The sequence below is a fragment of the Macaca thibetana genome, chromosome 4, assembly GCF_024542745.1.
Source record: "Macaca thibetana thibetana isolate TM-01 chromosome 4, ASM2454274v1, whole genome shotgun sequence".
In the NCBI taxonomy this organism is placed as follows: domain Eukaryota; kingdom Metazoa; phylum Chordata; class Mammalia; order Primates; family Cercopithecidae; genus Macaca; species Macaca thibetana.
Genome location: NC_065581.1, coordinates 63309620 through 63334963, shown reverse-complemented (window position 1 = coordinate 63334963; position 25344 = coordinate 63309620). Strand labels below are relative to the sequence as shown.

The 25344-nt window shown below is 36.2% G+C and overlaps 1 pseudogene; it reads right to left on the bottom strand.

Moving 5' to 3' along the window:
* Positions 1 to 559: 559 nt before the first annotated feature.
* On the bottom strand, positions 560 to 1751 carry LOC126953246 (mitochondrial nicotinamide adenine dinucleotide transporter SLC25A51-like; annotated as a pseudogene).
* Between the last annotated feature and the right edge of the window lie 23593 nt (positions 1752 to 25344).

Sequence of the window (25344 nt, the reverse complement as noted above, 5' to 3'; positions counted from 1 at the left end):
GAACTTTCATAGCTCCTTAATCTACCATATCTTAATACAAATAGTATAATGACTATCCAATAGGTACTTAGTTCCAAAACTAATACAAGCAATTTATCATGAAAAGCCTATACCTAATAAGCTGTTTTTCTTCTCTGTTCTGCCCCATTGTCATATGCTTGAGCTTAATGAGGACTATCCTCTGCAGCTGCTCCTGAGGGCAGAGAAGCAAGTAAGGGAGTAACAAAGGAAGCCTGAGGAGCCCCTGGCCCCTGAGGACCTTCTCTCTGGCTGGTCACAGCCACTTAGGTTTCAATGCAGAAGACTTCAAGACTGGTTTGAGAAAATCTTATTTTGGGGATTAAGTTCCCTGTCAAAGGCCATCAGATGGACAGCAACTTACCAGGCAATTAGTCTAAAGCTCTTAGGTAATGATACAAAAACAAAACAAAACAAAACAAATCCCTTATATTTTCCTGTTGAAACCTTTTATTCTGTTTTATTGAGGCATAAGCAAAATAGCTTTGCCCATAACTCACCGTGGCCTGGAGTTATGACACCAGCTTGTATTTGGCCAATTAACAAAGAGGTCAAACTGCATTCTTCTTAGAAGGTCTATTTAGTTGATAAATGACACTTAACTGTTGTTTTTTTCATATAATCTTTACTCATAAGTTGCACTGATGATGCTCCAAGATATAAGGGACCAATGGTAATTCAAATGGGCACCTCTGAAAAGATTTATCAGTTTTCTGTCCCGTTCCAGACAGATTTTTTTGGAAAACCTTGGGAAGACTGAAATTCCCCACGAATCTGAGACTGTATGCAAGTTTTTGCAACATTAATTGGAAAAAAATAAGAATCCCAACATGGCACCCAATAGACCTTCACAGATAAAATCATTGACCAAATGAGCACTGTGAGTCATTTCGGTAGGCAGATGCCCCTTAATGGGACCTCAAAGGCCTCAAACAAGACATTACTGAGTTCATTCAGGAAAAGAATGGGCACCAGGCCTGGATAATACTTTCCAATTCCATTATATTTCAGTGCCTTGAAGTTCTGATAAGTGTTGGTGAATTTGTCATGATGCTTGTGGTCTCGAAGCAATGTCTGAACTATTTCCAGGGGAGTGAAAATTGCTTCTGCTGTTCCTGCAAGCACTACCGCCACGCAACAGGTTGCAAACTCTGGAGCACTGACATGCTTGTGGAGAAGGCAGGATAAATCCTCATAGAGACCAAACATAAGTGCAAGTGTAGTCGTCGTCTGCATTAATAGGGGAAGGATTCCAGGATACAAGTTTCGAAATCCATCCCTTCTCAACTGAAGTATTGCATCCCGTGTTTTGATGCCATACAGCTGTTGTCGAAAGAAGACCTTCTGAATGGGAAATGTGATTGCGACGTTGTTGAAGGCTGCGCAGCCGCCACACAAGTAATGCTTCATTTCATCAACAGTTGCAATATGAGGTGATATATCTTGTTCTGAAGACGTTAGTACTGGTGGCCTCTTTTCATAGGCTTCTGAATCCATCGTGTTGCTTAAGATCTTTCGTTTTCATGAAGGACTGACTTTTTTTAACCTGTAACACAATCTGAGCCTGGAGTTTGGCATGATGATGCTTTCTGACAATGTTCTCAATTTCTTCCATTGTTATTGTTCTGTTAGTTTCTCTCTTCTGGAGTCAATTTTGATAACTGAATTTCCGTTCTCCAGGCGCCCATTTCCCTAACCCGTGAAAAGCGGGGAGGGGGTTGGACAAGAACACTAAGTCCTCCTCCGTCTCTGACACTCCACAGTCAGGGGTCCCGAGCTCAGGAGGCCGAAATCAGTCTCCCGTGGGAGGTGGGGTGCGCTTTGCGCGGTGCCAGCCCTGCTCACCCCGGGCGCAGGCGGAGCTCTGCTCCTCCCCGCTCCTGCGGTTTCTGCGAACCAGGGAGGAGCCTCCCCAGCCCAGGGCGCTCCGGAATGAAGTCACACCCTCTTTCGCGGGAAAGGTCGCCCAGCAGCTGTATAAACACGAGCCTTAGGCAGGAAAGCCGGGAGCCGAGGAGGCTCAGAACTCATTCGGCGCGCGCAGCCTGGGTGGGGCCAGCAGCGACTGGGCCAGGGCAGCCAGAGCGCGCAGAGGACTGGGATGGGACCCGAGAGCGGCCGGCTGCCCCGACGGGCCCTGTTGTGTTTTTTCTAATGCTCTTGTTATGAACAAACCAGTTCGTTGTAGGGTGAGGTAAGGTAAATTGCTTTTACCTTTCTCTCGTTGTGCATTGGATCACAAAATACTGGTGTTTGGTTTTTACTTTGTGTCAAATGCTAGGATAAACTTTCAACTTTGTTGGCTCAATGCTTCATTTGCTGCCTAAATTAGACAAGATCTCATTAAGATGGAAAATGTGTGCCCCTCTCCTCAAAAAAAAAAAAAAAAAAAAAAAAAAAAAAAAAAAAAAGGTTATGAAGCTCTAACTCCCAGCATAAATATATTTGAAGATGGAGCCTCTAATTAAGTAATTATGGTTAAATCCTGTCATAATGGTAGGACTGTTTCGACAAGATTAGTGGCTTTATAAGAAAAGACACCAGAGAGGTTGCTCACTCTTTTAGTGCACTGAGGAAAGGCCATGTGAGGTTACATAAAATGGAAGCCATGTACAACTGAGGAAGAGAGGCCTCGTCAGAAATGGAATAAATAAGCATCTTGATCGTGGACTTCTAGCCTCTACAATTGCGAGAAAATTGATTTCTTGTTGTTTAGGCCATCCAATCTGTGGTATTTTATTATGACTGCCCAAGAAGACTAATAGGATCAGATGGGCTTAAAATACTATCACAGGATCCTTGGGGTGTCACTGCGCCAGCCAGAAACCTGTGTGGGCTGCAGCACCTCTGTGCGAGAATTGCTTTTGTCCTCTGGGCTCCTTCTGCCCAGCCCACTAGGCCTAGCAGGCTGCGATCCACTCTTTCTACCCGCCGGGATCCCACGCCTGCTGTGGGAGAGCCAGGCACAGAGCGACAGGCGAGGGGTGAGTGGGTGAGCAAGCACGAGGTCTGGTCACTGCGCACAGCCAGGCATATTTTAGGAAAATCATAAGTTAATTTTAGTCAAATATTATGCTCTTACCATGGAGTGACCATGGAAGCCAAAAATAATATTATTGATAAAAGCCTTGTGGATATCACAGTTAATTGGTATCAGTACACATTATAAAAAGTTAATTTATCAAAGAGGAAATAATGACATATATAAGAAAATAACAAAAATAATAAAGTGTAACAGATTTTTAATCTCTGAAATATGGAGACAAAGAAAAAGGTTTTCTATGTTACTCCTATAGACAGATAATAAAAAGGATTTCCTCATGGGAGTTTTCTCTTTTGTGTTCTAAATTGAAAAATCATCTTCAGATCAAAATATTCCTGAACTTGGCAGTGTATTTCCAAATTGTTCTTGGTGAAGTTATGTCAGTTAGAGAGATGTGTACATGAATTAAAACAGGAAGAACACTCTGTTTGGCTGAGAGACTAATAAGACTTTAAGAGAACTGCAGCAGGTAAAAATGGTGTTTGTAAAATCAAATGTCTCCAGAATCTGGCCAAAGACCAACCATCACCAACTGTAGTGCAATGAAACCTCCAGCACTGAACAGAGGCAACCAAGTAAATTCACAGCCATACACATAAAAGAAAGGTGTGACCCACAGGCTATAATGTGGCAATTCCTGATCTAGACAAAGAGAAAACAAATAAACAAATACTAAACATAGGAAACTCTTCATTGAGTTTGAAATATTAAGGAAGACAAAATTTACCTAGTAAGGATTAACACATGATAAGACTTTTTTATCTTATGAGCACTGGGACCATCTTAAGGGGCAGACTTCTTGGACCTATGCCCACTCTATAAACTCCCTCTTAAAAAGACTCGAAACAAAAAGTGACAAGGACAAACCGAGAGAAAAGTTAGAGTGTTGCTACTGACACGTTTTTACCAAAGATAAGAGTTTTCAATTCATGAATACATAAACAAATGATTTATAGAGGAGTGATTCCCCCATTCTCAGGAGATAAACTCAGCCATCAGGTTTGAAATAAGAGATCAGTAATGTTGTCTCTAAAGGAGTAAATAGTAAATATTTTCCGTTATGGTGATCATATTGTCTTTGTCCTATCTGACTCTGCTGGTGTGGCAGCAAAGAAGACATAGACATAAATGAACAATTATAGCCTGTAGGCTATAACTTATCTAGACAATAGAGATCATAGCTCAGGCTAAATGTGGGGCATAATTTACGATTGTGATCAGAAAGGTTCCCATATAGGATACTTATTAGATGACAGGATAATGCACTGTTTCTGAATTGAGGGTCTTCAACCATGCCAAGAAGATCTTGAAGTGATTTCCAGAATGGATATCCACAAACCATCAAAACATCTGTTGATTAAGGAAATCTTTGTTTATTAAATTTGTGCAACAACAAAACACACTACCTGGATATAGCCTCAATAGTGTCTCAAAGACAGAATGTTAGTGAAGGGCATTTATGGGATTTTAAAGTACCAGCTCAAGTGGCTTAAAGTGGGTCTTTAGAGATGGGGAATGTTTTGGAACTGGATAAAGTTTTTACACAATAGTATAGGATTGCTAGACAGAGAAGGGTGAAGATTTTGAAGACTAAATGGAACTGTTGTCATAATAACTGAGCTGTTTCTTTAGGTGTGAAAAATGTCTGACAGTTGTTTGCTCAGATGTGAGCAAATAGTTTACTCAGATACTTTTGTTGCAATAATTTCTTCAAGCAAACAGTAAAGTTGTTTATTAATTCACAATCCTAACTTCTTGGATGAGGATTTATTGGAGTAAACATTAAATTTATATAGGCACAGGGGCTTTTATTTTTAAGGCAGATGGAGGCAGGGACACTTTCCAGAAGAGAAAAGTTCCAGCTTAGTAATAATATAAATGTTCACACTGCAATATTTTTATTTCCTGCCTACTTCCATTCTTGCCAACTAGTCAGTGGACTCTATAGAACCAGAATATGTATTTTAATTTGTAGATCCTTAATAATGATAACTCTATTAATTTTAAGGATACTTTTACTTAAAAGGAAAAGAAAATAAGTAAATATGGTAGAGACTATAATATGCCACCCAGATCTCTTTTCTCGCATGAAGGTGTCATTCTAGCTACCTACTCAAATTTTGCCAATTAACAAGTCTTCACTGTAAGCTCTCTTTCACATTGTCTCAGCTGTAGAAAACTGCTTTTCCCAATGTCATGACTCTTTCTGTGAGCAGACCCCTCTAATGACCTAACAACATAGAAGTATGAAAGTCCTCCTCTCAATTTAGGACAACTCTGAAGTGTATCCTAGTTTCAGAAATCCTTGTGGGGTCAGCTGAGGCATTTGTTGCAACTGAATAGCACTCAAAGTTTCTATATTCGTAATCCTCATACCTTTTCCTCCATTTCAAGAACACTGATTCCAGCAGCACTCTCTATAAATTTCCTGCATGCTTGTCTATGTGTCATATTCCATTTCCTTTGTAATTCAACTTGAATGTTGAAGTCAGAAATGATCGAACAAGGAAATTTAAAGTTAAATTTTGGAGTTGAATCACTTGCTGCCTTGACAGTGAGAAAACTGTCATTGCAGGTAGATGAAGTATAGACAGTTCCTGAAAAAAGATAGCTATGTAATTTATAAAAGTTACCAGTGGTAAGCTTTATGAACTAGTGGTATGGTTTATTTGTGGAGAAAAGATATTTGCTGTGTTTAGATGAGAAGAATAGTAGAGTTGAAATAATGACTGTAAGGACAATGGAATTGGGTGGCTATAGCTAAGCTGTCTTAATAAACTGAAAAATGGGAATAATTGCTAATTAAAATTAAGTATGTTTCTGCTTATAAATGTAGATAACAGAAAAAGGTCACTTCATTATATAATTTTAAAAATCGGGTCAACTTTAAATTCAGATTTTATTTTTAGACTCCTTGCATAGCTAAGGAGGCAGAACAAGAAACTGGCCAAAATCTAAGGATAAAATACTTTTCTTGGAAAACAGTAGATGTGAGTACTTGCTCATCTGGATAACAAGCCACTGGAAATCTGTAAAAAGAGTTCAAATAGAATATCTGAAAAAAGTTTTAAAAGCTGAATGTGAAGTGGTGAGCAGTATAAACCTGTGGCCTGGGAGTCACAGAAACTGGGGAAGTTCATACCCTTTTGCAGTCGTACTTACACAAACTCTACTCACAGATGATATCAGAAAGATCCCTAAAAATTTTGCTTGGAATGCAAGGTGGGGTTGGGTAACAGAAGCTGTATAAAAGTGCAAGAAATTCTACCCAGATCTTTCTTGCATACCCTCACTGTGAAGCAAAAGCCTTAGTAGGTAGGTATAAGAACAAAAAGCATTGTTTTTAAGGCATTGGTAAGGACTAATTGCATCTGTGGGAAGGAAAAAGGGGAAAGAGGGGGGCTGTTCTTAGGAGAAGGGCAGGATAGGTACTCTGCCCACAACTACAGTCGTTGGTGGGTGAAAAAAGTCAGCCTACATTCCTGAGACTCGGGAACATAGTCATACCTAAGACAAAAGTTTAGTCCAGAGCCGCAGAGAATGGACTCCTCCAACTGCCCTCCTCATGACCAATTTAACAAGTTTTGAGTAACAATCAAAGGTATTTTATTCATGAAAAAAGGACAGAAGGATCAAGAGAATGCCAAGGACCCTTCATGAGGCAAATATAAACGGAAGACCTAAATTTTATACTCCAACCGACATTGCTCCAAAAACTCAATCTGTACCATAAACATATGATGTAGCTATAGGAATCTGAAACCTGTGGTTCACTGAGGGTACTCATAGCAACCAAAAACGAAACAAAACTAACATCTAACCCAACCCAACTCCTAGTTAGATTACTTAACACCTTGCACTAAAGGCCCAGTAGAAGAAAAGTTGTGGCCATTTTCAGGAGTCAAGCTGTTTTACTCAGCACACACAGGCATGATACTAATATTCGAACTGTCTGACAGAGAATTTAAAATAATTGTGATTAAAATATGTTAATGATGCTAATGAAAAAGTTGCAAGATCAGATAGAAAGTATCATAAATAAAATGAAAACTGAAAGAAAAGTTAAATGAAAATGCTATAAAAATTGTAAGAAAAATATATTTGGAAAAATGTCAGAATCTTCAATAGACCAAAATAATTTCAATATGAGGTCATTAAAAATTATCCATACTGAAACATAAAGAGAAAAAAGGAGAAAGAATAACAACAGTATTTTAAAAGACCACCAAAAGCTATGATTCAATGTTAAACATTGTAATATATGCATAATTGTGTCTCAAAAAAAGGAGAAAAAAATATTTCAACACATAATGGATGAGGATTTTGCAAAATTATAATAAAGAGCCACCACAGATTCAAGAATCTCATCGAAAACCAAATGGGATAAGTAAGGGCACCCCACCAAAAATATCACCTAGATATATCATATTTAATCTTCTACAAACAAAGAAGAAAATCTTGAAGAAAGCTGTCGGGGGAAAGGGATTATTATATAAAGGAGAAAATTGTGAGAAATACTAAAGACTCTTTTTCTGAGACTATGTAAGTCAGAGGACAATAGAATGATATCAGTAAACTGGCAAATGGAGTTGGGGTTACCCTGAAAACACATAATCCACAATTCTATTCCCATCAAAATGAAAATAAATTGAAATGCTGAAGGAATTAAAGATGGCATGCTGTGCAAAAAGAACGCATAAAGGAAATGAAGTGACTACATTAATTTTATCATAATAAGTTTTAAAAATATGTTACTAAAGACAAATAATTTATCATCACAATTAAAATGTTTATTATCAAGAGATAAAAATTGTGAACATATAAGCATGTTAAAACAGACCCCAGGAATATAGTAAGCAAACACAAAGAATTAAAAGAAGAAATAGACAAATTTTGAGTGACTTCAGTATTCCATTCTCAATGATAGATACATTTACTAGGAAAAAAAAAAAAATCATCAAATATATAGAAAACATGAACAACAAGAATAAATAAAAGACTATAGTAACATATAACCAAACAGGGCATGCTAACCAACTTCTCACAACCCTCTGGGATGATGTCTGGTTTGCAACACCAAATAAGCCCCCAGAAGGTAAGGGGAATTAAGAATATACAGCAGAAGATGGAAATGATTATTGTTCTGTTGTGGTCCTGAGAATAGCTGCAGAAGCAAGGACTGGAACTTATTCCATTAACCTTAATCTTCTAAGTACCTCAGCAAGAGAGGTTCACTGTGACCCATGAGGAACTACCCCCAGACCTCATTCAAGTAAGGGGACTATAATTGACATTATGATAAACTGATTAGATGTATTTTCATGCATGAACTCCCTGTCTTACCAACACACTAATTGTGAATTCTGCCCAAAGACATTTTTGCATTTAAGCCCTGTTTTTGAATTGTTCCTCTGAAGAAAATTACCATGATCCACACTATTACTCCTTCCAATAGTAGCCTCACCCATGGCTCACCAAAGGAAGGGTAAAATGTCTTGGTTATGTCACTTCAACTTGAAACAATTCTGATGGGCCATGATATCTCCAGAGTACTCCCAAAGGGTACCATTTTGGTTGGCAGTGCATTACAACTCATCTTTGTCATTTGTTCAGTTCTTTATTTCTGTTCCTTCCACAGATGATAATCCCAAGAGAACTCCACAGCAAACATTCTTCAGGCTAATGTATGTCTCAGAATCTGTTTTCTAGCACCTGGGAACCCAACTGGCCATGGTAAAGTGGAGAATTATTTTTCTCTTATTTTCAATGTAGAACAGTACACCATCTTTTCTTCTTAGTGGGAACATTCTTTTTATTTTTCTTTTTTGACTCTTAATATTGTAACATACATTTCTTAGCCTTTATCACATGTCAAATCTCAGCTAATGACCGAAAATGTTTCACAATTTTCTGTACATAAGCTTTTAACATAACCAGTAACTTGAGAAACTACGTATATGTTTTAGGTCTTGTCTAAGAAAGAACCTTTTTTCCCTCACTGACATTGCCTCGTATTGTTTTATCAAAATTTACTTACCACATTTTTTCCATTCATTTTAAACTGTAGTCACACCTAAAGGCTTTTGAAATTTTATGTTATATTTTTCATAATGTTTTTGAAATCTACTTTCTTAATATCTTGTGTTCAAATCTGACAACCCTTTACATTACTTGTCTATTTCAAACACTAAAATGAAACAGCCTTTTTTCTACACTCTTTCCACATCATAAATCCATTTTTTAAAAAAAATTGTCACATTAAAAAAAGAATAGCTATATCCATTGTCACTTTTACTTTCAAATGTGTAAAGTACTCCTATTTTTCCTTCTGCCAGTGAATTATATCTGACAATACAAAAATTAAATATATTACATATTTCTATAATATATTAAAAGTCATGAAGTCATTCAACAGTTTATTTTTATTTTTATTATGAATAAATGGCCACAATTTATAATGCCTGCCATAAAAAATTTTACATACTGCTTTATTTTTATTTTTAAGTTCTTATGTACCTATTTTTAATGAAACTGTAAACTGTCTTTTAAAAACATGACTAGTGAAGAGAGTACATATATGGACAAAGTGGTAAACATTTTGTTTAGTTTTCCATTCATCTATTCTTTTTTTAATCAATATTTTTTAAGTACCTACAATTGTCAAATGCTGTTAATAGGTAATTGGGATAGAAAAGTGATGCAAAGAACAAAAAAGACAAAACTTCTGTTTCCATGGAATTTATAATCTGCTAAGGTGAGACAGACAATGAACATCATAAATAAGTGAATTATGCAAAGTGTGGATTGGCAAACTTTTCTGCAAAGGACCAGATATTATATACTTCTTTAGGCTTTGCTCACCACAGGATCTCTCATACTTTTACAAACTGGCACTGTGGTGACAAAGCAATCCCAGACAATAGCTAAATATATGGGCATGGCTATGTGTCAATAAAATTTTATTCGCAATAAGTGCTATAGAGAAATATTAAGTAGAATGAGGAAGATGGAAAGTATATGTGCCATTTTAAATAGGATGGTCAAAGAGTAGTCACTGTAAAGGTGATAGTTGTGCAAAGATAAAGAAGATAAGGGAGTAAAGTCACTTGGATATCAAAGGAAGAATGGTCCCAAGAGTAAGAATCATGTCAAAGATTTCTACTAATTACTAAATTGTAGTGTGACCTACAAGGGGTGATATTTTGTAAGTTTGCGCACAAATGATTGTCCTTTTCTGTTTGTCAAAGCTAGTATCTGTTCTGTGTCTGTACGGTACAAGTTATTAAATATTCAGATATCACCAAAACTTACCACATAAAAAGCATATACCTCTACTTTGGAGGCTGAGGCAAGAAATCACTTGAACTTGAGAGGTGGAAGTTGCAGTTAGCCTAGATCCTATCACTACACTCCAGCCTGGGCAAAAGAGCGAGACTCTGTATTTAAAAAAAAAAAAAAAAAAAAAAAAAAAAAAAAGCATATAAATATAAAACATGAGTTTGGAAATTTGGGAATTATAAGTTTAGTAAATAATTCATTATTATATAATTATGTACCATTTACATACAGACTAATTCACATATATAACATTGACATACTATTTATATGCTTTTTAAATATTAAAAATATGAAACATTGCGTGAGGAATAAATTATATTCTTATTGATAACAGAATTTTCTAGGAAAGTAAGCTAAGATGATTACCAGAACTATTTCATTTTATTTATATATTTACTTTATTTTTATTTTATTTTCAATTTTTATTTTAGATTCGGGAGTACACATGCAGGTTTCTTACATGCATAAATTGTGTGCCATGGGGGTTTGGATTATTTCATTACTAAGGTAATAAGCATAGTATTTGATGGGTAGATTTTTGATTTTTATCTTCCTCCCACCCTCGGCTCTCAAGGAGACCTTGGTGTCTATTGTTCATTTATTTGTGTCCCTGTGTACTTGACGTTCATCTCGCAAGTACAAGTGAGAACGTGCAGTATTTTCTTTTCTGTTCCTAAATTAATTCACTTAGCATAATGGCCTACAGCACTATCCATTTTGCTGCTTGATTTCATTCTCTTTTATGGCTGTATAGAATTCCGTGGTGTATATGTATCACATTTTCTTTATTCAGTTTACCTTTGATGGACATTTAGGTATATTCCACATCTTTGCTATTGTGAGTAGTGCTGTGGTGAACACATGTGTGCATGTGTCTTTACAGTAGTATGATTTATGTTCCTTTAGGTATATAACCAATAATGGGATTGCTAGGTTGAATGGTAGTTCTGTTTTAAGTTCTTTGAGAAATCTCAAAACTGCTTTTCACAGTGACTGAACTAATTCCTCTTCCCACTAGCAGTGTATAAGTGTTTTGTTTTATCCACAACCTCACCAGAATCTCTTATTTTTTGACTTTTTAATGTTGACTATTCTGATTGATTGGTGTGAGATAGTATCTGAGAGTGGTTTTGATTTACGTTTCTCTAATGATTAGAGATGTTGAGCGTTTTTCCATATGCTTGTTGGTCATGTGTATAACTTCTTTTGAAAAATGTCTGTTTATATCTTTTTCTCAATTTATAATGGGGTTGTTTGTTTTTTGCTTGTTCATTTGTTAAACTCCTTATAAATTCTGGATATTAAGCCTTTATTGGTTGCATAGTTTGCAAATATTTTCTCCCATTCTGTAGGTTGTGTGTTTACTCTGTTGATAGTTTATTTTGCTGTGCAGAAACTTTAGTTTAATTAGGTCCCTTTGGGCAATTTTGTTTTTGTTGTAATTGTATTTGACATCTTCAGCATGAAGTCTTTGCCAGGGCCTGTGTCTAGAATGTTTTTTTCTAGGTGTTCTTCAAGGTTTTCTATTGTTTTGGGTTTTACATTTAAGTCTTTAATCTATCTTGAGTTGATTTTTGTATACGGTGAAAGAAAAGGATCCGTTTTTAATCTTCTGCATATGACTAGTCATTTATTTCACCATTAATTGCATAGGGTTCCTTTTTTTCATGGCTTGTTTTTGTTGGCTTTGTCAAAGATCAGGTGATTGTAGGTGTGAGGCTTTATTTCTGGGTTCTGTAACCTGTTCCATTGGTTTGTGTGTCTATATGATGTTTTGTTTGCTGTATCCTTGTAGTATAGTTTGAAGTCAGATAGTATGATGCCTTCATCTTTGTAATTTTGCTTTGGATTATCATAGATATCTGGGTTCTCTTTTGGTTCCATTGCAGCTTATAGCTTTCAGTGAATGCTAAGAATGAGTACTTAGACAATTCCAGCTGAGTGGGGCGAGGGGAAGCTCTTCTGAGAAAGTGCCCCCCAGAATCCATCCACCAAGTATTTATTGAAAAAGCTTGCTAAACTACAGACATCCGCCAGATGGCATTTTGCTGTCAGGTCATGAGATACATATGGCCCTGTAAAAGCAGTTACACATTCTTAGGAGACTGTTTTCAGCATTCCGTAACACACACTCAATAAAAAAAAAAGTTTGCGGATCCACACTTTGCATAATTCACTTATTTATGATGTTCATTGTCTCACCTCAGCAGATTATAAATTCCATGGAAACAGAAGTTTTGTCTTTTTTGTTCTTTGCATCACTTTTCTATCCCAATTACCTATTAACATTATTTGACACATTGTAGGTACTTAAAAAATATTGATTAAAAAAAGGAATAGATGAATGGAAACCTAAACAAAATATTTGTCACTTTTTCCATATATTTACTCTCTTCACTGGTTATGTTTTAAAAGACAGTTTACAATTTCATTAAAAATAGGTACATGAGAACTTAAAAAAATAAAAATAAAGCAGTATGTAAAATTGTTTATGCAGGCATTATAAATTGCAGCCAATTATTCATAATAAAAATAAAATAAATTGTTGAATGATTTCATGACTTAATATATTATAGAAATATGTAATATATTTAATTTTTGTATTGTCCTGTTTTCAGGGTCAAGGAGTTATGGTCTCATGCACAAAAAACGTACACACAGTGCCTCAGTATTTTTCTTTCTTTTTTTTCTTTTTTTTTTTTTTTTTGAGACAGAGTCTTGCTCTGTAGCCCAGGCTGGAGTGCAGTGGCAGGATCTCAACTCACTGCAAGCTCCGCCTCACGGGTTCACGCCACTCTCCTGCCTCAGCCTCCCGAGTAGCTGGGACTACCGGCGCCCGCCACCTCGCCCGGCTAGTTTTTTGTATTTTTTAGTAGAGACGGGGTTTCACCGTGTTAGCCAGGATGGTCTCGATCTCCTGACGTCATGATCCGCCCGTCTCGGCCTCCCAAAGTGCTGGGATTACAGGCTTGAGCCACCGCGCCCGGCACCTCAGTATTTTTCTATGTTCCAACCTCAAATGCCTTGTACATAAACTTGAATATATTGCCATGCAATCCTCTACATACATATAAATTTTAGAATATATTTTCCTAATTCTGTGAAAAATGTCATTGGTAGTGTGATAAGAAGAGTGTTAAATCTGTACATTGTTTTGGACTATGTAGCCATTTTAACAATATTGACTCTTCCTATCCATGAGTATAGAATATTTTTCTACCATGAGTATGGAATATTTTTCCATTTGTTTGTGTTGTCTCTGATTTCTTAATTCAGGGTTTTTAAATTCTCTTTCTAGAGGTTTTTCACCTCCCTTGTTAGCTGTATTCCTAGGTATTTTAATATTGTTGTGGCTATTGTAAATGGTATTTTGTTCTTGACTTGGCTTTCAGCTTGGATGTTGTTGGTGCATAGATATGCTAGTAAATTTTGCACATTGATTTTGTATCGAGATATTGCTGAAATTGTTTATCAGCTCTAGAAGCTTTTAGACAGAAACTCTTTTTTTTTTTTTTTTTTTTTTTTTTTTAGGTATAAAATCATGTATGTGAAGAGAGAGGGCTTGATTTCATCTCTTCCTATTTGGATGCCTTTTATTTCTTTCTCTTGCCTGATTGCTCTGGCTAGGACAACCAGTACTATGTTGAATAAAGTAGTAAGAGTAATTCTCTTCTTCCAGTTCTCAAAGGGAATGCTTCCAGTTTTTGCCCATTCAGTATGATGTTGGCTGTGAGCTTATCATTGATGGCTCTTGTCATATTATTTTGAAGTGTGTGTCTTCAATGCCTAGTTTATTGAGGATGTTTAATGTAAAGGATGTTGAATTTTATCAAATGCCTTTCCTGCATCTATTGAGACAATCATGTGTTTTTTGTTTTTAGTTCTGTTTATGTGATGAACAACATATATTGATTCATGTATGTTGAACCAACTTTATATCCCAGGGATAAACCCTACTCGATTGTGGTGACTTCACTTTTTGATGTGCTACTGTATTCAGTTTGCTGAATGCAGTATTTTCTTGAGGATTTTTGTATCTGTTTTTATCAGGGAAATTGGTCTGAAGTTTTACTTTTTCTGCTGTCTTTCAGCCAGGATTTAATATCAGGATGAATTAGGAAGGAATCCCTTCTCCTAAGTTTTTTGGAATAGTTTCAGTAGGTTTGTTACCACCTCTTCCTTATACATCTGGTAAAATTCAGCTGTGAATCTGTCTGGTACAGGGCTTTTTCTGGCTGGTAGGCTTTTATTATTGATTCAATTTCATAAGTCATTATTGGCCTGTTCTGGGTTTTAGTTTCTTTTTAGTTCAATCTTGTGAGGCTGAATGTTTTCAGAAATTTATCCACTTCTTGTAGGTTTTCTAGTTTATGTGCGTAGAGGTGTTTGTAATAACATCTTGTCTGAAGGTTTTTGTTTGTTTTTGTATTTCTATAATGTCAGTGGTTATATCACCTTTATCATTTCTGATTGTGTTTATTTGTATTTTCTCCTTTTTTATTAGTCCAGCTACCAGTCCATCAATCTTACTTGTTCTTTCAAAGAACTAACTCTGGTTTCATTGATCCTTTGTATGGGTTTTCATGTCTCCATTTCATTCATTTCCGCTCTGATTTTGGTTATTTCTTTTCTTCTGCTAGTGTTGGAGTTGTTTATTTAGTTCTTCTAGGTGTGATGTTAGCTTGTTAATTTGGGATCCTTCTAACTTTTGAGATGGGCATTTAGTGCTAAAACTTTTTTTGTGACTTTTCTCATAACACTGCTTTAGCTGTGTCCCAGAGATTCTTGTATGTTGTTTGTTTTCATTGGTTTCAAAGAATTTCATGATTTCTGCTTTGTTTACCCAAAACTCATTTAGAAGCAGGTTGTTTATTTTCCATGCTATTGCATGGTTTTGAGAGATCTTCTTAGTACTTATTTCTTTGTTTACTACACTGTGGTCCCAGATTGTGGTTGATATGTTTTTGACTTTGTGAATTTGTTGATTTTTTTTTTTTTTATGGCTGATTTTGTGGTCGATTTTAGAGTATGTATCATGTGCAGACAAGAATAATGTATGTTCTGTTGTTGGGTGAAGTGTTCTGTAGACATGTGTTAGATTCATTAGGTCAAGTGCCAAGTTTAGCTCCCAGTTATCTTTGTTAGTTTTCAGCCCCAGTGATTTGTCTATTACGGTCAGCGGGGTGTTGAAGTCTCCTACTATTAGTGTATGGTTATTTAAATCTCACCATAGATCCCTATGAACTTGTTTTATGAATCTGGGTGCACCAGTGTTGAGTGCATATATATTTGGGATAGTTAATTTTTCTTGTTCAATTGAACCCTTTATGTTATGCCCTTATTTGTCTTTTTGATCATTGTTTGTTTGAAGAAGTCTGTTTTGTCTCAAATTAGAATAGCAATGCTTGCTCTTTTTTGTATTCTATTTCCTCAGTAGATTTTTCTCCATTCTTTTACTTTTAGCCAATGGGTGTTACTACATGTGAGATTGGTCCCTTAAAGATAGCATATAGTTGGGTCTTGCTTTGTTATCCAACTTGTCACTCTGTGCCTTTTAATTGGGGCATTTATTCTGTTCACATTCAAGGTTAATATTGATATGTGTGGATTTGCTTCTGTCATCTTGTTTTTAGCTGCTTATTATGCAGATTTGACTGTGGTTCCTTTTTAGTGTTAATGGTCTGTGTACTTAAGAGTGCTTTTGTGGTGGCTAGTAACAGTCTTTTACTTTCATGTATAGCACTCCCATAAAGATTTTTTGTAAGCAGGTCTGATGGTAACAAATTCCCTTCACATTTGCATGTCTGAAAAGGATCTTATTTCTTCTTTGCTTATTAAGCTTAGTTGACTGGATATGAAATTATTGCTTAGAATTGTGTTTCCTTAAGAATGCTGTATATAAGTCTTCAATCTCTTCTAGCATACAGGATTTCTATTGAAAGATCTGCTGTTAGCCTGATGGAGTTCCCTTTGTTGGTAGCCTGTCTCTAAATGCTTTTAATATTTTTTTTATTTCACATTGACATTGGGAAATTTGATGATTATGTGTCTTGGGGAAGGACGTCTTGTATAGTATCTCACAGGGGTTCTCTGCCTTTTCTGAAATAGAATGTTGACTTTTCTAACAACATAGAAGAAATGTTCATTGACAATATCATCAAATATTTTTTCCAAGTTGGTTCTTATCTCTCCCTCTCTTTCAGGAATGCAAATAAATCCTAGGTTTGGTTTCATGTATAGCACTAATCTCACATTTACACATTACATAATCTCACATTACAGAATCCTACATTTCTTGGAGGTTTTGTTCATTATTTAAATTATTTTTTCTTTATTTTTGTCTGACTGTATTGATTTGAAGAACCAGTCTTTGATCTCTCAGATTATTTCCTCAGTTTAGTCTATTCTGCTGCTAATATTTCTAATTTTATCAAATTCCTTTAGTAACTTTTTCAGCTCTATCAGGTGGTTGTTGTTGTTGTTTTTTTTTTTCCCTCTTAAAATGGCTATTTTGTTTTTCAGCTCTTATATCATTTTATTGGATTCCTTAGATTGGGTTTCAGCTTTCTCCTGAAGCTTGATTATCATCCTAATCCAGATTCTGAATTCTATGTGTCTCATTACAGCCATTTCAGCCTGGTTGAGAACTGTTGCTGGGGAACTGGTACATCATTTGGCAGTAAGAAGACACTCTGGCTTTTTTGAGTTGCCAGACTTCTTGTGTTGGTTCTTTCTCATTGGTGTGGACTGATGTTCTTTTAATCTTTGAAGTTGTTGTCGTTTGGATGGGTTTTTTTGTTTGTTTGTTTTTATATTATTTGATGTCCTTGAGAGTGGTATAAGGTGGGTTCAGTTGACTAGTTTCATTTCTGGAAGATTGCACTGGGCCAAGGCTCAACCCAGCACTCCTGGGCTGTATGCTCTAACACTTGGGGGCTGGTACCTGGCCCATGGCTTTGTTGTCTAGCCTCTCGAGGTTGAGCACCTCCTGCCCTGGAGGAGCCAAGGTGTTCCTCATTCATTAACAATAACACTCAGGTCAGAAGTACCAGCCAAAGTGTTTTATCATGGTGCTGATAAAGTGGGATCCATGCTTGTACACATGTGTTAGTGGTGGTGGTGGCAAAGTGGAATCAGCAGTGGGGTCCGTGCTTGTGTACATGTGTTAGTGGCAGTGGTGGTGAAGTGGGGTATGTGTGTCAGCTGGGGTGGGGCAACAGCAGAAGTTGGGTGGCAGGTCTGTGTGTGCACATTCGCATCAGTAGTGGTGGTGAGGCAGAGTGCAACCATGCTAGTGGAGGCAGGGTGGCAGCCATAGGTCTGCATATGCATGTGTGAGTGGCAATGGGGCAGTGAGTTCTGTGTACCTTCTTGCACCAGCAAAGTGGTGCAGAAGTCCATGAGCAAATGTATGCTGTCAGAGCGATAGGAGGAGGCTGTGGATGGGTGGGTGCCCATCAGTAGGGTCTTGTCTTTTAAATCTTTTCGATGATTGTGCTTGGTCTGCTGGCAAAGGAGCTATAATGTCAGCTGCCAAGAAACTGCCCCACACCCCCTCAGGCATCCAAGGCTGTGCTGCAAGTAGGCATGACCAGGCAATGACTGCAATGACCATGTCAGAGGCCAGCACACAGTGGGGCACTCAGAATAGACCTTCCCGTCCCACAGGTAATACCACCCTGCTGTGTCCAGGTTCAACAGTCAACAAAAGTCAATGCCCCCTAAAGGAGCATAGTGAGCGTTGGGGGATAGATGTCTTGGTCATGTTCCATGGCAGCTGTTCCCATGCCAAACCCTCTTGGCTCTGCATAGGCTGGCGTCTTATCCCTATCACCTCTCCAAGCCACTCTCCCTGTTAGCTCAAATGTCCATGGGGGTCATAGGGTCTCCTGCAGCTAGGATTCTGGAGGTCTGTGATGAGAATGGGTCACCCCTCATCTATTTAATTCACCTCTTCCCCCAAACCCTCTCGGGGCCAGGAACCAGAGTATACCATCCTTCTTCATCATCTGATCTCTGTTGGAGATGCTCTTCCTGGCTGCATCTAGTCATCTATCTTGGCTCCCAATCTATACATTTTATTTAAAATGCAATGAAAAGACTTCAAAGTTTCCTTTTCTAATTGAAATCCTTTATAATTCATTATATTCATTAATAATTTACAATTATGCAATATGTTTAACATCATGAGAAATTAAACATCTCTTAGGATCTTTATCAGTTTTTTAGAAAATAAGAAATAGTTTGAATTAATATAATATAATTTGGGCTGGTATGTTCTTATTTCTTCTCTGTGCATCAGGGAGGGATTTGAAGTCACTATTTGAGACCCAGGAGGGATTTGAAGTCACTAATTGAGACCTAGGTTTCATGATCAAATAATTATTTTTTATTTTATAGCCTTATGTAAAATTGTCCAAATATTTCTTAACATTCTTGTTATCAGGTGTATGTCAAGCACTGTGTTGAGAAAAAAAGGAACACATACAAACGTTTGGAAAAGATAGTGGCTTGTTAGTAATTTTCATAAACTTGATATAATCAGAAGCAGCATCCAAATCTAGGTGAGACTTTTATTTTGTGTATTAATTTTAACTTTAAAATTACCAAAATGAGACTGGTTAAAATTCCATTGTACTTTAAAATTTAATTATAGAAATCAAAAGATACTTATGACATACAGATAATAAGAAAATAATGCAGTATGTCATAAAATGCTCACCTTAAAACTGTAAATATTTTAGTTGGCTTTGACGAAAAAGATAAATTACATGTCCTTGACTTATATTCAGAAAGTAAATTATTGTAGAAAGGTGTGAAATGTATTCTATGGTAGCAACACATTATCTGTACTTGATCATTGAAACTATCAAATTTATTAGTGATGCTACTTCACTAGACTGGCTTTTATACCAAATAAATTTTATTTAAATGTTGGATATATAAAAACATGGAATAATGCATAATTTAAAATGTTAGCAGAATATTTTTAAAATTTAGTATCATCTTGTCCCACCCCCATTTTTGTGCCATGTGTTATTAGGGAAAGATTAGCAGTTTATAAAGTTATTCTCATAAACATGTTGATTGATACCTTATAGTTGATTAATGTTTTTCATCTTCTCTCTCTGTCATATTCTCTCCTGCCAGAATTCTACCTTCTATGTATAAGCAAAAATGCCCAATTCCATTGTTGACATGACTAGCAAGAGTAAAAAAAAATAGGACATTCACAAATCACAACTTGCATTCAACACTTAATTCAGACATTAATTTTTGAAGAAAATTAAAATAGAATTTTGTCAAAGCAGCTACCAGGTGGCAAACTTGAAGGATATTTAATTTTTAGAGTTCAAAATGCCTTTCAAAATTTAAAATAAAATGACTATCAAATCAAAATTATTTTTACGTAAAATATATGCATTCTTTGTATTGTTAGTGGCGAAGAATATATACTTTTTAGTCAGATTACCTGAATTATAATGTGGATTCCAGTACTTAATTGACATGTAAGTTTTTACACTTTTTAAGACTCTCTGTGATTTTGTTTCATCGTCTTTAAAATGAAGTAGTAATAGTATTTCTGTTTTTTTGTTTGTTAGATTTATGGAATTACTTAGTACTGGTAAACAGGGTTTGGTACTAATTATGTGCTGTGTACATGTTTAAGAACTGTTTTCTGGAAATTAGGTACTATTGTAACATACTTCAGTAGTATCAATACAGAAGACTTCATTACTAATGGAAAATGGTAACAAATATATGTGATTCACTGTCACACCAAGTACAAATTTAAATATAAGTATAAATTAGGGGATGGTGTCATATTCATAATTTGTTTATCACTGTACATCTTACATAACTAGCCAGAAACTGATGAATTTAGTGATCAGATTCTTTAAGCCTGAAGACATATATTTGTGAATACATAAATATCTGGACACATTAAATTTACCCCACTTTAAAGAAATAACACTATCCCAATATTTCATGTAAAATAATCACACACAAATCATTCCATATTATTGTAATAACATTACCATGTCACAGAATTTGAAGGTATTATTAACTACACTTCACTGATAAATAAAATCTCTAAGAAGTTTGTAGCAAGTTAATGACAAATTAAAATTCCCAATTGTTTCCATTACATGTTCATAATAATTTCATTTACACGTACTTCTGAAAATTTATGTGATTGCCATCTTCCAACATATTTCTTGAAAATGAGAGATAAAAGGAGTTTGAATTGACATAATTTTATTATTAGAGAATAATAGAGGTTATATATCTTCAGTATTTTAAATCAATAGAGATAGAGACTTAAATGTAGAACAGATAAAATAGAGGAATAAATGAGTATGTTCTTAAAGCAGAATTGTCTCAGATTCTTCTTGATCCAGCAGTTTTTCAATGGGGGTTGATAGAAGAGAAAGAAGTGTAAGAGGAGGGGCAGAAAGACAGTCTCTCCCCAGGAGGCATTTTTGACCCACACAATAAATGCAGAGAATACAGTGTTAGGTAGGTGGGATCCAGAAATGTCAAACTTTTGCAAGAAACAGGGCAACTGCTAACTCCAAATTATTGTTCCACTTAAAGTTCCAGTAATAGCTCAATACTGGTAAGGGTCTTTTTTCTAACATATTTTAAGGGATATGAGTATTTCATCAGTTAGGAATTGTACAAAATATATTTTACTGTACATGGTGGCTTACTGTGTTCCTCAAATTATTTATCACAAACAAGTGGAAAACTTATGAATTTAGATTAAATTTCTTATAACTTTTTGATAATTCAAATAACTGGCAATACCTTCTGCCATAATTGCCCCCTCTTTAGTTAAAGTAAAAGAAAAACAATGTTTACATATAGGAAGGGGTTTTACTGAAAATTTACCAGATTCTATGACGCCATTGTCAAAATCATTTTTATCTGAGTTTGCCTCTATCAGAGTAATGAATCAATGTGTTAGTCTATAAGTAACAGAAATCAGTAAATAATTCTTTATTATTATTATTATACTTCAAGTTCTAGGGTACATGTGCAAAATGTACAGGTTTGTTATATATGTACACATGTGCCATGTTGTTGTGCTGCACCCATTAACTCGTCATTTACATTAGGCGTATCTCACAATGCTATCCCTCCTCCCTCCCCCCACCCCACGACCATCCCCGGTGTGTGATTTTCCCCTTCCTGTATCCAAGTGTTCTCATTGTTCAATTCACTCCTGTGAGTGAGAACATGCGGTGTTTGTTTTTTTGTCCTTGCAATAGTTTGCTGAGAATGATGGTTTCCAGCTTCATCCATGTCCCTACAAAGGACATGAACTCATCCTTTTTTATAGTTGCACAGTATTCCATGGTGTATATGTGCCACATTTTCTTAATCCAGTCCATCATTGATGGACATTTGGGTTGGTTCCAAGTCTTTGCTATTGTGAATAGTGCCGCAATAAACATACGTGTGCATGTGTCTTTATAACAACATGATTTATAATGCTTTGGGTATATATCCAGTAATGGGATGGCTGGGTCAAGTGGTATTTCTAGTTCTAGATCCTTGAGGAATTGCCACACTGTCTTCCACAATGGTTGAACTAGTTTACAGTCCCACCAACAGTGTAAAAGTGTTCTATTTCTCCACATCCTCTCCAGCACCTGTTGTTTCCTGACTTTTTAATGATCGCCATTCTAACTGGTGTGAGATGGTATCTCATTGTGATTTTGAGTTGCATTTCTTTAATGGCCAGTAATGATGAGCATTTTTCATGTGTCTCTTGGCTGTATGAATGTCTTCTTTTGAAAAGTGTCTGTTCATATCCTTTGCCCACTTTCCTTTGGGGTTTTGTTTTTTTCTTATAAATTTGTTTGAGTTCTTTGTAGGTTCTGGATATTAGCCCTTTGTCGGATGAGTAGATTGCAAAAATATTCTCCCATTCTATAGGTTGCCTGTTCACTCTGATGGTAGTTTCTTTTGCTGTGCAGAAGCTCTTTAGTTTAATTAGATCCCATTTGTCGATTTTGACTTTTGTTGTCATTGCTTTTGGTGTTTTAGACATGAAGTCCTTGCCCATACCTATGTCCTGAATGGTATTACCTAGGTTTTTTTCTAGGGTTTTTATGGTTTTAGGTCCAACATTTAAGTCTTTAATCCATCTTGAATTAATTTTTGTATAAGGTGCAAGGAAGGGATCCAGTTTCAGCTTTCTACTTATGGCTAGCCAGTTTTCCCAGCACCATTTATTAAATAGGAAATACTTTCCCCAGTCTTGTTTTTGTCATGTTAATCAAAGATCAGGTGGTTGTAGATGTGTGGTATTATTTGTGAGGGCTCTGTTCTGTTCCATTGGTCCATATCTCTGTTTTGGTACCAGTACCATGCTGTTTTGGTTACTGTAGCCTTGCAGTATAGTTTGAAGTCAGGTAGCGTGATGCCTACAGCTTTGTTCTTTTAGCTTAGGATTGTCTTGGCAATGTGGGGTCTTTTTTGGTTCCATATGAACTTCAAAGTAGTTTTTTTCCAATTCTGTGAAGAAGGGCATTGGTAGCTTAATGGGGATGGCATTGAATCTATAAATTACCTTGGGCAGTATGGCCATTTTCACTATATTGATTTTTCCTAGCCATGAGCATGGAATGTTCTTCCATTTGATTGTGTCCTCTCTTATTTCCTTGATCAGTGGTTTGTAGTTCTTCTTGAAGAGGTCCTTTACATCCCTTATAAGCTGGATTCCTAGGTATTTTATTCTCTTTGAAGCTATTGTGAATGGGAGTTCAAAATGATTGGACCCTCTGTTTGTCTGTTATTGATATATAAGAATGCTTATGATTTTTGCACATTGATTTTGTATCCTGAGACTTTGCTGAGGTTGCTTATCAGCATAAGGAGATTTTGGGCTGAGACAATGGGGTTTTCTAAATGTACAATCATGTCATCTGCTAACAGGGACAATTTGACTTCTTCTTTTCCTAATTGAATACCCTTTATTTCTTTTTCCTGCCTGATTGCCCTGGCCAGAACTTCCAACACTATGTTGAATAAGAGTGGTGAGAGAAGGCATCCCTGTCTTCTGCCAGTTTTCAAGGGAATGCTTCCAGTTTTTGCCCATTCGGTATGATATTGGCTGTGGATTTGTCATAAATAACTGTTATTATTTTGAGATACATCCCATCAATACCAAATTTATTGAGAGTTTTTAGCATGAAGGGCTATTGAATTTTGTCAAAGGCCTTTTCTGCATCTATTGAGATAATCATGTGGTTTTTGTCTTTGGTTCTGTTTTTATGCTGGATTATGTTGATTGATTTGCATATGTTGAACCAGCCTTGCATCCCAGGGATGAAACCCACTTGATCATGGTGGATAAGCTTTTTGATGCTGCTGGATTTGGTTTACCAGTATTTTATTGAGGATATTTGCATCAGTGTTCATCAGGGATATTGGTCTAAAATTATCTTTTTCTGTTGTGTCTCTGCCAAGCTTTTGTATCAGAATGATGCTGGCCTCATACAATGAGTTAGGGAGGATTCACTCTTTTTCTATTGACCGGAATAGTTTCAGAAGGAATGGTGCCAGCTCCTCCTTGTACCTCTGGTACAATTCAGCTATGAGTCCATCTGGTCCTGGACTTTTTTTGGTTGCTAGGCTCTTAATTATTGCCTCAATTTCAGAGCCTGTCATTTGTCTATTCAGGGATTCAACTTCTTCCTGCTTTAGTCTTGGGAGGGTGTATGTGTCCAGGAATTTATTCATTTATTCTAGATTTTCTAGTTTATTTGTGTAGAGGTGTTTGTAGTATTCTCTGATGGTAGTTTGTATTTCTGTGGGGTTGGTGGTGATATCCCCTTTATCATTTTTTATTGCATCTATTTGGTTCTCTCTTTTCTTCTTTTTTAGTCTTGCTAGCAGTCTATCAATTTTGTTGATGTTTTCAAAAAACCAGCTCCTGGATTCATTGATTTTTTGGAGGGTTTTTTGTGTCTCTATCTCCTTCAGTTCTGCTCTGATCTTTGTTATTTCTTGCCTTCTGCTAGCTTTTGAATGTGTTTGCTCTTGCTTCTCTAGTTCTTTTAATTGTGATGTTAGAGTGGCAATTTTAGATATTTCCTGCTTTCTCTTGTGGGCATTTAGTGTTATAAATTTCTCTCTACACATTGCTTTAAATATGTCTCAGAGATTCTTGTATCTTTGTGTCTTTGTTCTCATTGGTTTCAAAGAACATCTTTATTTCTGACTTCATTTCATTGTGTACCCAGTAGTTATTCAGGAGCAGGTTTAGTTTCCATGTGGTTGAGCGGTTTTGAGTGAGTTTGTTAATCCTGAGTTCTACTTTGATTGCACTATAGTCTGGGAGACAATTTGTTATAATTTCTGTCCTTTTACATTTGCTGAGGAGTGCTTTACTTCCAACTATGTGGTCAATTTTGGAATAAGTGTGATGTGTTGCTGAGAAGAATGTATAATCTGTTGATTTTGGATGGAGAGTTCTGTAGATGTCTATTAGGTCTGCTTGGTGCAGAGCTGAGTTCAATTCCTGGATATCTTTGTTAACTTTCTGGCTCGTTGATCTGTCTGATGTTGACAGTGGGGTGTTAAAGTCTCCCATTTTTATTGTGTGGGAGTCTAAGTCTTTGTAGGTCCCTAAGGACTTGCTTTATGAATCTGGATACTCCTGTATTGGGTGCATATGTATTTAGGATAGTTAGCTCTTCTTGCTGAATTTATCCCTTTACCATTATGAAATGGCCTTCTTTGTCTCTTTTGATCTTTGTTGGTTTAAAGTCTGTTTTATCAGAGACTAGGATTGCAACCCCTGCCTTTTTTTGTTTTCCATTTGCTTGGTAGATCTTCCTCCATCCCTTGATTTTGAGCCTATGTGTGTCTCTGCATGTGAGATGGATCTCTGAATACAGCACACTGATGGGTCTTGACTCTTTATCCAA